At 34.2% G+C, this 18,857-nt stretch overlaps 1 pseudogene; it reads left to right on the top strand.

Moving 5' to 3' along the window:
* Positions 1–5,773: 5,773 nt before the first annotated feature.
* Positions 5,774–18,857, top strand: part of LOC107311933 (uncharacterized) — a 158,398-nt pseudogene continuing 145,314 nt past the window's right edge.

Raw genomic sequence — 18,857 nt, 5'->3', positions numbered from 1 at the left:
ACCTGTGTCTGTGCTTGGAATGGCCCCATCCCATGTGCAGGATCTTGCACTTGGCCTTGTTGAACTTCATGACGTTGTTGTGGACCTACTTCTCAAGTCCAGGTAGATTACATCAGTTACATCATACATGGGCTTCTCTGCAAGCAGTACCTCCTATCTTATTCTGTTGGCCCACAAAGTTAGAGATGTTGGTTGTATGGCAGTAGAGGTCGAAGCCTCCTGTCAACATTCTACTACACTCTGTAGTCATGTGACCAATGGCAGTAGAGGAGTGGTTTGATAAATTGATGTTCAACATTTAAGTGTGTATGAAGGAGTGTCACTGAATTCCACTATGCAGAAAAAATTATAGTTCTGTATTCAGAATGTAAATATTTGATTTTGCATGTTTTTATCTGGAAGTGATACTCCTCCAGAATACTCTTCAAATCTTAAGTGATTTGGTACTCAGAGAATTCCAGAATATGGAAGGCAGGAAAGACCTCTAGAATTGTGTATAAAGCTGTGCTAGTAATTTATTTGTCAGCATTATGTTTCCTATATTCCTTCCATAGTGATGTGCGATTTTGTTGTTTTGGACTATTACTAAGCATGTTCCTGATATTTCCTGATATTGATCTGTTTTTAACAGATCAAGTCAAGTCAGAATACTTCACAGTCTATCCTTTGTATGTAAAGGCAGAATTATTTTTCCTTCGGTCTATTAATTTATATTTTGTCTATTCTGAACTTTGTCTGCCTCTTAGTTATGGTATTACACAGAACCATGACATTTGAAACACCCACTGCCTTTACTATCAAGCTTTGTAATCTTTCACACTTCTTTTGGAACATCTGTAAATCTGATGAACAGAACAGTACATATCCCAGTGAGACTATATGGCTTTCACCCTGAAAAGTGACAGTGTATTCCTATGTAGCTGGTTTCAGCTGGCTCCAAAATGGACCCTCTGCCATCCAAAGCTGAACCCATCAGCCAACCTAATGATGCCTCTGTGAGAATATATTTAAGAAAGGGCAGAAAATACAAGATGGAGGGGCGAGAAGGAAACACTAAGGGTGACAAGCATCGGAGGGAACACTAAGGTCAGAGAAGGCACTGGAGCACATACATTACGCAGCCCTTGAGGGATCCCACATGAGAATTGATTTTCCTGATCAATTGTAGAATGGAGCAGAAAAAGTATGCATAAGAAGTTGTGGCCAAAAGAAACCCTTGTGAGCTGACGTAGCCTACCCCATCCTGTCCTGCACCTGGAATCTGGAGTGAAGGTGTGAAGCTCAACCTAGGAAAGTGAGGAGGAAATGTGTTTTAATGTTGGTATTTTTGCTTTCCACCACCTGAATTAGTAAGTACACGACTGTCCTAGCATGCAATAAATTAATTTTCCCTAAGTCCATTTTTCTTGCTGAGATAACTAATGAGCAATCTGCTTGTCATTATCTTGACCCATAAGCTTTCTCATTCCTGCAGTTCCTGTTTTCATCCCTGTCCTGCTGAAGAGGGAGAGCAAGTGGTGATCTGGGTGAGATTTTAGTTGCTAACCAAATGTTACCTACTGTGTTACCTTTGTTTTCCACTTATTACTCACTGTTAATACATACAAGTATTTCCCTGAATGAAATTGCATGGAAATTAAAACTAAAACTTCTGCATTTTCGGCCCATGCGTCAATTACTGATTCACATAACCAATTTATCTGATTCAACCTGAAGCTTGTTTAGTTTTAGCAGTAAAAATCGGCCAATACATCTGGTCTTTCATATGTACATTGGAAGTAGTATTCAGTGATTCATCTTCTTTCCTGATATGGCTTCCAGCGTTCATACAGAAGTGTATAGGTTTTTTTTTTGTTGTTGTTTTGTTTTGTGTTTCTTTTTCTGCTTTCATGCTCTTCTGTACTCTATTGTGAATGTTCTTCCTTGTTTGTTGTTGTTTGTTGTTGCTTTTTTGCTGTTGTTAGTTTCATCTTTGAATTTCAATTTTACACTTCTATTTCAGATTTTCATATTATATGAACAAGTAAGGTTTAATGTAGAGGTTTTTATGAAACAGCTCTTAAAAGATGTATCACTCTGGCTGGTGCCCTTTCAAAGGATACAACATCCACTGACTTTAATAATAACAATAATAATTAATAATAATAATTATTAAGCAATAATAATAATAATTAATATTCCGATTTCAGTTTGGGGACCCTACAACCTTTATTTATATAGCTCACTAATTCTATGATAGTATGTTTTCACAGTGAAGGAGTAAGTTTTCTATGTAAAGTATATCTATGTAAACATGAAGATGAATGACAGTAGATGCTGTTATTTAACTTTAGTAACATTTATTTTTGCATGTATTTTGAGCAAATGCTGTTCTCCAAAAGTGCCCAAATTGCAGTAATTTGAACTGTAGAAAACCATGCATAGATAATCCCACTCTAGTTTTTTGATTAGGAAAAGCTCATGTAGTGTTCTGAAATGACCAAGTGGCAAGTCCCATTTCCTATACCGCTGCAGAGCTGAGACAGATTGGGACTCCCTGGTTATTCTCTACATCAGCTAGCTTCTGAGAAGGAGTGTATAAATGAAGGCAGTCACAGAGATATTTTAATGAATACAGCAAGTTGTGTAACAGCCATCAGATGTAGATCAGAAAAAATGGCTTAAACCCACATCCATTCACCTATTTTCATTTTTCTCTCTCTAGTGGGACATTTGTCATGAGTTATTCAGTACCATCCAGAACATTTTATGTAGTTCCAGCTATTGAATGATTTATAGTTATGCTCATTCCCATCAAGCACATATTAATATTCAGTGTTCTTTACAATTGTTTAACAGTAATATCTTGTTTCTTAGGTTAATACAGAATTAACTTCCTGTGATAATGTTAGTAAAAGCTCCAGACTGAATATATAAATGCATGGAAAAAATCAGAGCCAATGGAAGTGAACCATTGCCATCACTGCTGAAATGCAGCACACACTGCCTCACAGCTCACATCCACTGTTTTGTGTCCATCAATGTTCAACAAGTGTCAATGCATGTCAATGGATGCAATTTTTTCTGCATACACTATTTCAATTCCACACTTTGCTATATATGCACTTCCATATCAGATGCCATTTTATCAGCCTGCCACTCTGCTGCTGTCTGTCACACAGCAATAGTATGTGTGTTGAATATTGGTGTATATATAGAATGGTGTATATATGTAGAATATTGGTGGGAAGGTTCAGCCCTTACAGCCACACCACCAACATCTGCCTCAGGCATTGTGTGTCAACAGAATAAATAGGAGGTGTTACTTTTGGAGCATTTCTTGTATTTTTTCTGACCAGTCTGTATAAACAGGAATGATCAAGATTACAGTATTCTAAGTATGGCTGCCTATAATTCATCATTTTCCCCTTGACTGTTATGTTGAAGGATGATCTTAAAGTATTGCGTGAAAATTCCTGAATTATCAAACTTCACAGAAAATGACAATAATAAATAACAATTTTAAAAAGCGTTAATAGATATCCAACATTTTCTGTGTTTCAGATATATGTGTAGAGATATGGTGAAGGTAAATCACATGCTATGATGCTGATGGTGACCATCAGTTAATACTTGTAATTTGTGGGAAATAGGCATTAATCGTATTATTTGAATACAAATTCCTCCATTCTACATACTTATATTTTCTTACAAAACGCACTGCAGTGATTATTCTAAGGCAGTCAAACCAGGAAAACAGCATTATGCGTGTGTAGTACACCTCCAGTGTCATATAATGGAGAATGTATAATGCTATCAAAATGGCAATAATCCAAAGAAAAGTTAAGTCATATTTTTGTATATATTCATAATAATGAAGTAGTCTAACAGAAGAAATCTAAGCTAAAGAGACATCTGTTTTTATAAAATCCTGTGAAACCTGGCCTCTGAATGTACTTCAGACTTCATTTTACAAGTTATTCTAGGTGGTACTAGGGACCAAATAGTTTTTCAGATAAAAGTGCAAGTATAATTGTACTGTCACTGAGATACAATTTAATTTTGTTATTGTGGTTACTGTATGGTACTATAGTGCAGGGGGCTTCATTACCTTAGAAAAAAAGGTGACTTGCTTACTTCTTAGAATAAAACATTGCTAAAATATCTATATATTTAAAGTTCTTTCTCTTTTCTTTCAATTAAAACCACAGACTCACACTGTAAAGTTGACAAGATCAATTATGCTATCCTCTGATCATTGCCCTATGAAACATACAGCTAGTTTTTTTTGACGTAACATACAGTCTGCTTATTTCTTTAAGGTTTATTCTTTTTCTGTGTGTGTATCTGTTGCTTGGGCTATGATGCAGTAAACCCTAGAAAAATGTATTTCTCTATTTTTTTTAAAGATAGAAGAGTATGTGAAAGTATTCCTGAGTGCAAATATTTTATTATTTATTTAGCGATAGCATTATTGCTAACTTTTGCACAGTGAGCTTGAAATATATACATTTATATGTACTAGTCAGTGAATGAAGGACAGGTAGGATAAGAATATACATATTTTTGACAGCGTAAGACACTCCTCATTATATTATTGTACTCTAAGTCACGTTAGGTCTAACCTACTTGACAGGTTTCTATTTTATAAAGACATTTCTGAATATAATCAATGTAACTCCCAATAGTTACATTTCTAATAACCAATTTGCTGAATTGTGCTCTTGTCAAGATAATTTATACATACACCATATGTTCTGTGAATTTTTTCTTTGCCCAGGTGTACATTTAATCTTCCTTTCACCCTGAAGGAATTATCCATGTCCCTGAGGTCAGAGGATCTTCCACTTATTTTTCCCTTTCGTCATACCTTCCAGCCTTAAGACCTCATGTCATAATGATCATGTTTTCAGCAGAGGACAGTAAATGGCGTTCTCAGAGTCCATCAATTCCACTGTTTAATTGGCTGTAGAAATCATTATTGAGCTGAAGGTGATTTTGAAGCATCATCAGCTCTTCTTTACTTTTGGGCAAGATTTAGATTTTATTATCCTATAAGATTGTACATAATATTTCTCAGGGGGATGAAGTATAGTAATACATTATTAAAGAAAACTAAAGGATTTTTATTATTATAATTATTGCAACAGGAAAGCAGTATTTTTTTTTGTTGGAATTTTCTTACTAATGCTAGTAAAGTTTGTAGAACAATTTATTTTGATACAACGAATTAAATAAATGATAGAAAGGTACATATCAAATAGTTTTCTTTTTTGCTAATTTCAGAACCTTGTCTTCATAATGTTAAATCTGTGAGGGAAGGAAGAGCCAACAAACCATTTGATACCAGGTATCAGACAGGATAATACTCCTATTTTGTTGTACTGTTGTTTCCAAAGGAAGAAGCAGTTTATATTTTTACAGACTTTTTTTCCCTTACATTTTTTGTAGGAAGACTGAGTTTACATCTATGTTTTCTTATCATCTACTATATCATTCATTGAGTGACAGCATAATTTGGGCAGTTTTAAGTTTAAGACACTCAGTGAGTGGTTAAATAATACAGAGCATCTGAGATATAATTTGGAATTTACTTTCTAAAAAACCCAGACAGTCTCTTTAAGGACTTGAGCTTGACATTCTTGCTGAATGGAAACAGTACTTATAGTACTTTAGCAAAGAAATCTTGGAGCCTTCAAAATTTTTTTCAACATTCCCAGTGTTATTGCATAGGCTAGAAAATGCTCTCCTAAATTAAAGGTTTTGAGTCTTCTTTTGTGACCTTCAGGTTGATATGGATTCTCCTCTAAAGCAGGTAAGGAAGTTATGCCAGCTAAATGAAGCTGGATAAAAAATTATTTCTGGCTTTTCTTTCTCTTTGGTCAGAGTAGGCAGCAACAAGTGCCTACTTAATGCCAGGTACAGATTTTTCCATTTTTTATAATGGTTCCATCACCATAGAGTTTGGCTGTTCTCAGATATCATTAAAACCTGTTTTAAGGTTGTTCTGCACTATCCTAACTGTTGCAAAAGGCTTAAGCAGGGGCTTTGCATTAGTTTTATTTCTCGGAGTGAACATTCTTGGCAATTAAACAGAATCTTGAAGTAGGATAGCTACACTAGTATTATTGAATTGTGAATTCCAATTTGAATATCTATGTTACATTAGCTTTAAACCAGAACAGCCACTTCGTTTCTAGCTACTCAGCCCTGATGCTCAAGGGAATCATACAAAATATCTTCAAAAGATAAGTCTGGAACTGAAATTCATAACTCTACTGGGCTCTAAAAACCACGGACTGAACAGAGACATTGGTTTTATGGCATATTATATTTTTTTGTCATCCCGGGATAACCTTTCTATGCTGCACAGACAATAAATTACTTCTATCTCTCTTTCTTTTCCTGTCCTGTAGGAGTAAACAAATGTATTCTTTCCATTTCTAATATTTCTCCACTCTGTACTGATGAAGTATCTTTTCTTTTAGTCAATTTAATTGTCAATTTGGATTAAATTAAAATCAGAGCAATGGCTCTCAACTGTTATTTAGTTTGAACGACTGATAATTCCACTTCAGATTGGAGGAAGATCTTGAATGCCTGTAAGCTTGTCATTTTTTTCCTCATGTTTTTCATTTAGTTTCCTAGAAGTAATTCTTATAAACTCACTTCATGTAGAATACAAGCTTGTGTAATACCACTTAATTCACTGTAATGTGCTGATTAGATACAATTCCTTCTTTTTTGTTCAAGAAGTTTTATAGCAGTTTAGTTTTTTAATGAGCTGTTTTGCCATTAAAGGTTCAAATTCCTAGCTAGCTCTTCTTATGTAATTTTAATATTTTCTTTTTGTATTCCTACATTACATTATATATGATTTGTAAAGAATTTTGAAATAAGTCTAGCTGAGGAGCAGTGTATAATTGTCCTGTTTCTTTTTCCCAGCAAAAAACAGTAAGAACTACAAAATGTGTGTGATTGTTTTCAAGATTAAAATCCATATATGGAATATTCCCATTTCTGAAGTTTCTTGGTCCTCAGTGATGTCTGTTGATAATCAGGTTAACTCTGGACTGTAACTGATTTTTACTAGATTTCTAGTTCAGAAGTCAGTGTTTTGATGGAAACTGGTAAATTCTGAAACATACTTTGAAGATAAAAAATATCACTCAAAATATTGTGTAAAAATGCAATCAGATGTGTACTTCTGTAATTCTTCAGTTAAAAAAAAGACAACAGAATCCAGAGAATAACTCTGTCTTTGCAGATCTGAGACTTCACAAGAGATCCTTCTGAATACACCCTCATGGTTTGGTGCTTACTTTTATCTGAGAGTAACAACACCATAAATTGAGATCTTGGCTCTATCTCCAGTGTTATAAAACTTCAGTAAAATAAATGAAAGGAAAAAAAGAAGGTACAGTGTCCCAACTTGTGGCATTATGACATATCACCAGGGTACCTTGCCACATAGATCAACCTTAATTGTGATTTTGTTACGTTTCACAAACTGGTGCAAAACTGGACTTGGTCATCATATGACACAAAACCCATAAAGGAATATTTCATAATTCAAAAAACAGTGCTTGTAGTTCAGCTGTTTCACCATGTTTCCTCAGAAACTAAGGAATGTCTCACTATACGATTAATGGTGATCATTTTTTCCCTGTGGGAACAAGAAGAAAGCCAGTTCTTTTAATTTAAAAGAAAAACCCTGTCTTTCTTTTCTTTCCTGTTGTCTTATAAACAAGGAGATGCTTGTTAAGAAAAGTGGAAAATTTTCCATTCCTCACATTTAGTTATTTTTTTAAAATATCTTTGCAAATCTTTCTGGGGGTAATAATTGTTATTTGCCATCTAATATGATCAAGGTATACTTACTTTCAGTCACCTTAAGAAATTTGGATCCACATCTGCATATTTTTTTGTGTGACTGTAAAGATTAATATAATCTTTTTTTGTGTGTGTGTGTCGATGTGCCTACATAGCAAAATTATGATTCAGAAACAGAACTGTGCATTGTGCAATAACTTCAGGAAGCTACTTCTTTGTTGTAGGATTTATTATTCCTATTTAGAATTTAAATTGAAATTGCTGATACAAAAACCATAGAATACTCTCAAGACTAGTAATTGTAAAACACAATGATCATCTGCTTCTGACCTTGAATGGATTCTGTGTTACTGAAAATACTTTGAAGTGATCAGCACCTAATGATAGAAACTCCCACTATAGCGTGGTTCCATATTACAGATTCTTAAAAAAATAGTCTAATCTGCTCCTGTAGCTGCGTCGTATAGAAAAATCTGTCTTTCATTTTGGAGAATTTCATTTGCACAGTAGTAGAACTATTATCACACACAGAGGAAAAACCTAAATCCATTTGAAGTAATTCACTCACAGTTTCTTCAACTTGCCAGTGTTTAACTGTCCCTGTTGCTCAACAGATGGATTTAATACTCTTAGTTGCTTTTGTATTTCTCAGTTTTAGTGGAACTGCAAAATGTGGAAGTCTAGATCTGGTTTCAGGTTTTGGAGAAGAACAAGCTTGAGGGTCAAGCAGGAATTTTGATCTTTACAGCCTGATGGAGTTTTCCTTATTGTCATTTGTCCTTTCTCTTTCCTTATTAAGAGTTAATTGTTCCAAGCCTCTTTGCTCAGATGATCTCAGTTGCACACTAATAGATTCTTGCCATACTTGTTTCTCTAATAAGCTGTTTTTCAACCCTCTGTTTTTCTCCTTGTTCTCCTTTTCTCTGTTCTTTCCTTCCTTAAACCTTACAGGTCTAATGTTGCACCTTCCTGGACTCACTATCTTCCCTGACACTTTTTTCTAGTTGTCTTCAACTAATTGCACTTCATGTGAACTTGAACTAAGCAGTTTTGTGTTAATTGAGGTCCTAAAGGTCATCCTGTTCAGTCAGTCCAAGGCCTTCCATATAAATGTTCAGTTTCACTCACACCCAACAACAATCATTTGAGGTCCATTCTCCTAAGTGACAATCACATAGATCCTCTTCTATGCAACTTACTCTTGGTTTGCAATTACTTTTCTTTCAGTGTACTGAATGGGACACAGGAAAATTTCATTATAGAAGAAATAAAGGAGCAGTCTCAGGATGGGCATTAATCTGTGCAGATAGAATCTTTCGAGATTTAAGCTTTCATCATAGTATCATAGTCTAGTGCGGGTTGGAAGGGACCTTAGAGATCATCGAGTCCAGCCCCTGGGATTCGAGCCTCTGTGTAGCAGAGCGGCACTTCTACCACTTGCGCCACGGGGGGGATTTGAACTCCGGGCCCCAGTGTTGTAACACGGCGTCCTTAACCACTGCGCCACCGGGGCACACATTTCAACTCATACATGCTTTTCTTGACCTTATTTTGCCTGCAGTTTTTGTTCATGTTTGGGTAAATCTTCACCCCAGACCAAATTTCAGTACCTCATTGAGTGAGACCTAAATCTTTCCCTAAAGAAGACAGAATCTTTTGTATAGGTAAAATATGTAAAGAAATTTTCTCACAAGCCTTGTTTTCAGATATTGATAATTAGGATAAAACTGTCCAATATGAGAGGGTCTCAAGTGGAATTATATGTTAAATATAATGGTTACAGTGGAAGAAATATTTGAATACTTTTGTGTGTGTGTGTGTGTGCGTGTTTGTGTGTGTAAAGGTTGGGCAACCTTTGGAACATCTCATATAGAGGTGTTTCAGCTGCTGCATACATAGTATATTATACTGTCCTAATATTCACATTGTCATAGTAATCAGATATCTGAAAAATCTTTACACTTTTCTCTTAGTAGGATTAACATGCTGTTTATTGAACCTTTATGAATGCTAATGCAATCTAGATAATTATTATTTTAAAATCTAGCTGGCTGATGGCAATACTGTGTTTCACAAAAAACAGTGCTCAGAGTTCAGTAAATGTAAATAGCTGTTAACATGAAGAAATAATGTAGAACAAGCCTGGAAGATACAAACTGATCACATATTAGTTAAGACTTCAGGTCAGTATTACAGTATATGACATTTGTACTGATCTTTTCAGGACTTGTTAACAGCTTTTCAAAACAGGCTTTTGTCTGTCAGGTTCACAACTTGTGCTTTAAGTTACGCTTTGTTTCTATAATAACAAATTGAATCTTTTTCATTGCTACCATTTTGGATATCACAACAAAGTGAAAAAACATTGTTATAGGTACCATATCTGCACACCTGTATTTCTTTGTTGTTTCAGTATATTAAAGGCCTTCCATTGATGTATTGTCTTGTTGTAATGAATGAAAGAGAGTTCCAAGATTTTTAATCTGAAATATAGAAGACTGCATCAGCTGTGACATTTCAGGAGAGAACAAAATGGAAGTCTCTTTCATGGTTTTCAGTTCAATACAAAACTATCACTTTAAATGTGAATACATGATAATATTGTGCATGCTAAAATCACTTGGTGTGTTTATACTGATATTTGCTTTATTTTCACCTGCAAAATCAAATTTTAACATCTATTACACCTTACCTTTTTGAATCCTACTTGTATCCCAAAAATTAGGTCCCTTTTATCTTAACATGTCTGAATTTTTTCTTTTCCTTGATGAATTGCACTTGCTTTGGCTTACTCCAACCTTGTGACTGTTAAGGTATCCATTTAGTACTTCTATCTGTGATATATTAATTGTTGGCTTTACTTTTGAAGAAGTGTTTGAGTCTGTCTACAGACTGCAGTTTGTAGGATATGTGTGTATTTTCTTGAGGAGCAAGAATGTCAACTGGTATTTTTGCAGAAGGGATAATTATTAAATGTGTAGTTCTTCTGTGAAAATTTGCAGAAATACCAACTGTTTTCAGAAAGAGTGCATATTTTGTTATCTTTTATATGTTTATTAATTGTGCTGGTTTTTTTTTTTGCTCTCCTGCTTGTCAATCGAATGTTCTTCTGATTAGCATCTTGAGGTCACATATGGCTAATTTTGTATTGGTAGTTGAGGTTTCCTCATGTGTGTATAAACAGGATCTTTTAGTGATTACCACTATTTATTTTGGTTCTCATTTAATCTCCCAGCATTTTGTTTTTCTGTTTTAGTGAATATTAGCATAAGCAGCTACTGCATTAAAAAACAAAAAAAAAAAAACCAAAACAAAAAAAACAACCAAAAATAAATTCTTCTCAGACATGTTTGCACTGTGTATTTTGTATATACTTCCTTTTCTGTATTTAATTATTTTTAAAATATTGATTGATAGCGAAGGAAAATGCACCAACAAACATCCACAGAATGGCTCCAGTCAGGTTAGATCAAGCTGGCTAAACCACAGTTGCCAGCTTAAAATGAGTTAAGTTCTGCAAATCCCTATTGAATTAGAGTAGCTATCAAAACAGGTTTGTTTGGAAGCAGAAAAGAGACCATCAAGAAATATCAGAGGAGAGAAGTATCTCTAAAATTTCTTTGTCAGTACTACTGTGGAGTCAGTCTCTTCCTGCATTCTTTCTTTACCTCTCTCTGAAGAGAGAAGGACCTGTGTTTTTCTTTTCCTAAAAGAATGTTCAGGGGTGAAGTGATTTTGATTGCTTGTTCTGGAAATTCAGCACAAATTGTCCAGAGTGGGTCTACATTATCAACTGTGTTATTTTTTTACTACTGTGCAGCTCCAGTTTTTCTGTGCACCCTCAAGACTTCAACTTAATATAATATGGGCCCTTCAACTTAATGTAAATATGGGCCAACAACACTGCTGTAAGCTGTTTGTGGCTGAATGGAGAACTTCCAGAATTCATTCTCTAAAGACAGTGGCAACATATACTGCTCTGTGCATCTGGATAGTTTGCCAACTTAAATAGTCCAGTGAACTAGACAAAGAAATCGACGTAGTTCTATGCTGCATTAGAATTGCTAGTAGATAACTTTGATTGAAATAATGTTTAGAGTAGACTGAACTGTAATGTCATTTATTTATTTATTTTCTACACAGTCACAATACAAATAAATAGTCCATGCAGAGTAGAACTGCATCAGCAGAAGAAACATCAAGACAAAAAATATTCAGCCTCATGCATTGTTCTGGACAATACTTGGTGAAATTTTCATGTCTTTGCTTGTAGGAGATGAAATTTAGTCTTCCATAATCTTCATGGTTTCCCTTCTACTGATTACTGAGTTTCATTTCATATGGGCTGTAATATGATTGCTTGGCTAAGAAAAGAAAGGAATTGCAGTTCCCACTACATCCTCAGTGTTCTAAAAAACACCAAATGGAGGCCAGTAGTGTCCCTACTAAATACACAGCTAAAATTGGAACAGCGACTTCAGAAATGTAGGATACTTCTGCCCAGCTAAAAAGTCCCTCACCTATGTGAGGCAGGTAGCAATTCAAATCCAGGAAACCTCAAACGTAATTAGTGGGTATTCCAGGAGTGACACCCTTTACTAGGCTTTTTCAGAAGTGTCCAGCTGGGAGGATTTCATTTGAGATCTGTGTTATATCTTTAACTGTGCAGAGCTGTTAAATACATATATTTTTTTGCAGTCTGACAGTGTTTATTAAAGATACTTTGTTTATATTTTTGCAGACTGCAAGTTATGAGATGAAGTTTTTTCTGTTACATCTTAATTTGCAGTTAATATTATAACAAACTACTGACTCTGTGTGTGTGTGTGTGTGTGGTGGGGGGAGTCACTGGCTGCTTTGAGTTAGTTCTGGGTCTTCCAAGGAAGATGGAACTGAAAGTCATAGCTTAGTAAAGACAGATGTATATCTTCAAAGATTAGATTAATACAATGGCTTTTTCTAGTTATTTGTATGGTCCCACTGATAATTTCTATTTGACTGCCATTTTAAAAGACTATTTGAATAATAATTACTCCACACATTGTGAGCTTGTAAATGAATGTGACCACTTACTTATAACATGCAAAAATGTTTTATCTCATCCATTTTAAAGTTAGTATTTTAATTCTAGTAGTGTACCTATCTTAACTGATATGTACGAGAGTGGTAATGTAAAGGAAAAGTTAGTTGGATTTCTACCACTGTTTGCAACTAGTAATACATCTACTTAAATGCTACCCTTGTTTTATCATAGGTGAAACATCAGGGTGTCACTCAAGATGATTTCGTTACTTGCTACTGTCATCTTTTTAAATCCAGAATGTAGTGCCTAAGTGTTAGCATGCACAGAATGAATTTTCAGGCAGCTATGAACACTGCCTAATTAAGATACCTGTAGTAGTTCTCAGATGTATAATCTTGACCTTGTCATCTTTCTATCATTTATTTTTCTAGGCATTATATGATTAGATTAAAGATTCCCTTTAAACTGATATCTAATAGAATATATTATTGATATATAATGAAAAAAGAATATTAAGAATTGATGCACAGTCGTTTAGTTGTTTATGTTGTTACTGGAATTATTTCAAGCGGTTATCTTCTGTTTTGATATTAAAAACTGAAATTTTTGAGAGAATGCTATTTGACCTGTAGAAGTAGTGAACAGCTTCAGATTAGCAAATCATTAATGTATAAAACTAGTGAAACTTAGATTATAAAACATGAGTGGAAAAAGGAGATAATTATGTAACCAAAACTGCAACAAAGAATACATTTTTAGTTTTGAATTTGTCTGAATAAACTCACCTAACATAATATAACTTTGTTTTTAGTTACTGTCAAACTGCATAATAGCCTTAGCTTCCCAAAATAATTGATTTTCTTTTGCTTTCTTCTTTTCATTTTAATATTGCTACTAAATAAAACATTGACGGATTTTATTTTTTAACCAAAGAAGGGGAAAATAAAATACAGCCACCTCTGGGTAAATTCTTATAGTGAACAACAACAACAAAGGAAGATGCTTATACTTTTATCCCTTGTGGATTTCTTTTCAATATTTCAGAGCAATGAACATGTATGGCTGTTACTATCAGCAGTGGTGTATTTGCAGCGATGCCTATCAACATCCACCAGAGAGCAGGGCAGCTCCAAAACCCACATCTTTCATGCTGTGGAAATTGATGGAGACAGCAACACAGCCAGCTTCTTGGCCAAACAACATGGAATGCAGTTCATTTCAAAGGTCAGCGCATATTTAAACTTCCTTCATTACTCCCACCTTTATGCTTGAGATTTTCATTTTTTTAAAATCAGTTTACCTAGAGGTTCCTTTAGAGACAGAAAAATGAAAGTGCTGAATCCTATTTTCATTTGGGGATATCAAGCTTTTTATCAAATTATAGAGGTGGCGTTTCAGAATATTTCATATCTGATCAGAAGGAAAATCCAAAAATAATTTTCTCTTTATTCAGGAGTCTTTCAGGCACTGGGACTGTTTTATTTATTACTTAATATTGTGCTCCAGTCAATCATTTTGAATTCAGACAGGAAAATGGAATTTTTATTTTTAAAAGGAAAAAAAAACTGAGGAAAAATACCATTGGAATAAAGCAGATTTTATTACTTTTTAAAAATACAAATATGTCTTTTCTTCATATGCTACCTATTTTATTTTACTTTAACTGCAGCAAATTAATATGAAGACATTTTAAACAAAGGATCTTATATAAAATCTTCTATCACTTAATTAAAAGCACTTTTATTTTCAGAGCATTTCTACCACATTTATCTTTGCTATTGACAGTTATGTCCTTATAACACAATCAAGGAAGAAATGCTTTTCTTTCTTTTAACTAGTACCTCAGTGCACACTTCTTCCATATGTGATGTGTATGTGTGTATAAGTATGAAATTTATATTTCTGTGGCATTCAGACTCATTTTTGCTTTCCATCTGAAGTAGGTTATTCCTAAAGTGTGTTAGAGAGAAAACTCATTAATATCTTTCAGGTACAGTTACTGGTCTATAAACCTGGGCATCTATGCCAGTGGCATCGTGTTTAATTTTCTTGGTGTTTCTATTTTAGAAGCATCTTTTAAAATCAATTAAAATAGGTCACAAATAAAATACTAAAACTTTTAATATGTTAATCTATAGCAGCCTCCATTCATTGACCTGAAAGTTCTTTGCCGATTTTAATGAAGTAAGCCTCGAAGTGCTCCTGTTGCTTTTATCTCTACTTTTCAGATGTGAAAGGCAGAGGTAGAGTAAGTAAAACAATTTGTTCAAGATCCACATAGGAAGTCTGTGGCCCAGTGAGAAATAGAAAATACATTTCTGAATTTTCAATTCTGTACTCTAGCTGTAAGAAATTATCCTAAGAGAGAAAATGTAATCAGCTTATGAAGAAGAGGCAATGCATTATATATACCTCAACAGTCATTATAGTCTACCCTATTCATGAGTATCACTGAAGGGCCCTGAGGAAAACTGCACCCAGTTTTCTGTCAGCAGAATAATGATGACAGCCTGCTTAGTGTGACTAGTATATGCAGTGTATAAACATTAAAACCACCGCAAACTGCTGTGATAAACATGGAAAAAGAAACAAACAAGGTAACAACAAATAAAGAAATAAACATGGAGGCACTGGACAACACATATTTCTGTAAAGGATGACATCAATTATAGGGTTACTTATGAAGTATTTGCCCAGGCTTTGAGTAGTGCAGAGCTATTTAGTACAAGGGGAGCAGGGGATGGTTTCCTTTGCTGTACACTCTGGGCACTATTTATAGCTAGGTTGCTGGAACTAAAACGGGTAGTATATGGGAGCAAATTACACTGTATTTTTGTCCTGTAATATTTATCCATGAAAACATCTTTTTTATTACAGTGATTGTGTTTAAGGAAAAGCAAAGGATGGAAAGAGAAATATAGGAGACATAAGAGGGGTTTGTCCCCTGTCTTCTCTGTGATTTTCTGATTTACAGCCTGTTGTATATGTAGCAGTTACCTCTCTCAGCATCCTCATTTCAAATAAAAAAAATAAAAAAATAATAAAAAAATAAAAATAAAAAATAAAAAAAGTTCTGTTGTATTTAAAGCTTAAGGTCTTTAAGCCACAAGGAACACTGAAACGCTGATACAGTATTAAAGATTCAAATACAATTAATATTTTTTTCAAACTTTTTGTTGGCTTGTAATAAGCTTACAGCGTGTGATATATGATAAGGCAAGATGATGCTAAAATATTATTTGGAAAAATAAACCTATAAAACTTGCTAAAACTTGTTGCTTCTAAAAATCCTGGGTAGTAGGGAGTTTAAGTAGTATTGCAGTTAGGACTTCTGCTCCTGTGTTAGGTTTCAACATGAAAAAGCACTTGAAACGTATACTTAAGTTCAGTCCTTTTTCAGAAAAAATAAACCATAATCATGTGCCTAAGTCCTTTTGAAATAAATGGTATCTAAGCATATGCCTAAGTGCTTTACTGGATAAGACTGGCTATTCAATGGGACTCTTAGTGAAAAAAACCCACAGTTTTGTATGAGGAAAGTGACATCAAAGACTGAAAATGGTATCTTTTAAATATGTTACTGTCACCACAGAAAACAGGTTTCTGTAGAAATGGTAATTATGTGTAACTGTGACATCCTTGCTTCAGCATGTTAGTTGCAATTTATAGTTGCAGTTTAAAGGCATAACTTCCCTTTGGCACAAGCGTACATTTTTACTATGATACAGTGAATAAAGACAGTGAGTTAAGTGTGTTACTTTGGAGTGCTTCCTCTCATTAAATGCTGTTACTTATTAATATGCAGATGCTTGGCAGCACAGCAGGAAAACTGTAACTATGGAAAAGGCTACCGATTAGGTATCAAACTGGAATGTGCTTCTTCTGTGTGTAACCCAGGAATGATATGTAGTATGTAAAATCCAAAATGTTAAAATATTGACATTGACTGCCAATACTATTTTATTTCACATTCTATATCAAAAATTTCTAAATATAAACATTTATGTCCATGACATCTTTATAAACTTAAAGCATTGCCATAATTTCTCAAAAATTTCAAACCAGTGACAAAGTTCCTGGAATTAAAATACTCATTAGAGCACTTTATAGATATTTATATATTTATATTAGAGCATATGTGCAGATACCCTCAACATGTAGGAGAGTCTCACCAGCTCTAACCTAACCAAAATATTTTGCAAAGAATAGCTTAGGTCATAGAATTGTATTCAAGAAATATTACAGAATACAGCAGATATTACTATTTGTATATATTAGAGGTATACATTATAGTCAAATGAGACAGATATATTTTGAATCAGTTCAGTTCCCTTATTTTTCCCTATTGTAATGTAGAATATGTGAGTCTTGTTTCTATACTGCAAAAAGGATTTTTACTGTACTGCTAGGTGGCAGAAATATAGCACCAAACACTTGAGTTTCATTCTCTTGTTTCCTTCCTCACTCTGTAAGACAGAGGTTGTGGAGAAGATACACACTTTGTTGCATTTCTCTAATTTCAGAGGGAGAAAGGTGGTAAAGGAGTAAAACTTGAAAAGGGAGCACATGCACAAGAACTGCGAGTCATCAAGAGCACTTTTTTGGGTTGCAAAATACCTCATCCTTACATCAGTGAAGTCAACCGAAAACCTCCCATTGACTTTGAAGGGAGCTTAGAAGAAAAAATGTTTCTATGTAAATGTACCCAAGTAGCAAATACCAGTAGTAGTTAAACTAGGTGAGACAGTCATAGGAAAGCAGAGAGAAAAATCATAGATTTGATCTCAGCCATCCAACCCTCTGAAAACCTGTATAATGTTTCACATTTTGCTCCTAGTAGAGGGCACAAAAACGCAAGGAGATTCTGGGAAAGCTACATTTTATACATTCAATAGTGCATGGCTCATGGCAAAATAGTTTTAACTGACGGCTCCTTTAACTGAGACTGTAAAGTAACTGCTAAGTTTCAATTATCTTAGAGAAGTCAGACAAAAGAAACACATGAAGTTCTTTCTTTTTGTAGGTGTTGTTTTTGATTTGGATTTATAAGAGGTTTGGTGAATTTGAATCTCCAAGTGAAATCTGGGTTGTGGAGGAAATCAAGCTTACTGATGCATTAATTGTTGGAAAAAAATGTTTAATTTCTGGATTAGTTTTGATCAGTTTGAGGAATAAATATATAAAAATATGTGTATGTAATTGCAATGCATACAAGAGATCGTGCTGGCAGCGCACACCCACATGCTTATCCAAATATATAAAAACAGCAAAGCTTCCTATGTAAAAAGTTTTTTCTTGACAATAAAAACTATTTGGGATCACTTGTGGTAAAGCTCAAAGTCTTGATATTCTGAAATTTGTATAGAAATTCCACAGAGGTTTTGGATTAAAAAAAAAAAAGAAGAACTTGAGGATTTGAAATGAATTATTCTTATCAGGACTGAAAAATTGATAGTGTGTCTGTATATATGTAAATATGTATATATATGTGTGTGTATGTATATGTAGACGGTGAAGTCAAGCTGGGCAGCAAACCCCACGTTTAATAAAAGTGGGTTTAATAAATGTTATCTAAGAATGAAAACAAGGTACTTGAATGACATTTTGACTGTAAGGTTAGTTTCATGTTCTTTCTTTTTCTCTCTTGTTCTATTTCTGTTTTGATCTCTTCCTTTTTATTTATTTATTTTTTTCCTTTTTGAATGCAAAGTAAATTTTAATGATTTCATTATCAGCTCTAATTCTATTCTCCATAGTCTGTTTTTTATTTATTAAGCTGCTTTGGCTATTTTGCAAGCTGTATATAGAGCAGGTATAACTTGTTTCTAAGTTTCTGATCTTATTATGTGTCACTTTGATACATTTGTAGTCGAAGTACACAAAATGTAAGGAAATGCCTCTTGTTGGCCTGGACTCTGGCTTGACGTATTCTTTCTAAGGATGTATGCTAACTTACGTCATCTGATATCATGGCCATCTTGCATCATAGCCTCAAGTTGTGCCAGGGTAAGGTTGGATATCA

The sequence above is a fragment of the Coturnix japonica genome, chromosome 3 (genome assembly GCF_054131305.1).
Source record: "Coturnix japonica strain WE chromosome 3, WE-NBRP24, whole genome shotgun sequence".
Taxonomy (NCBI): Eukaryota; Metazoa; Chordata; class Aves; order Galliformes; family Phasianidae; genus Coturnix; species Coturnix japonica.
The sequence above is the reverse complement of the archived record's forward strand: the minus strand, read 5'-3'. Positions and strand labels throughout refer to the sequence as shown.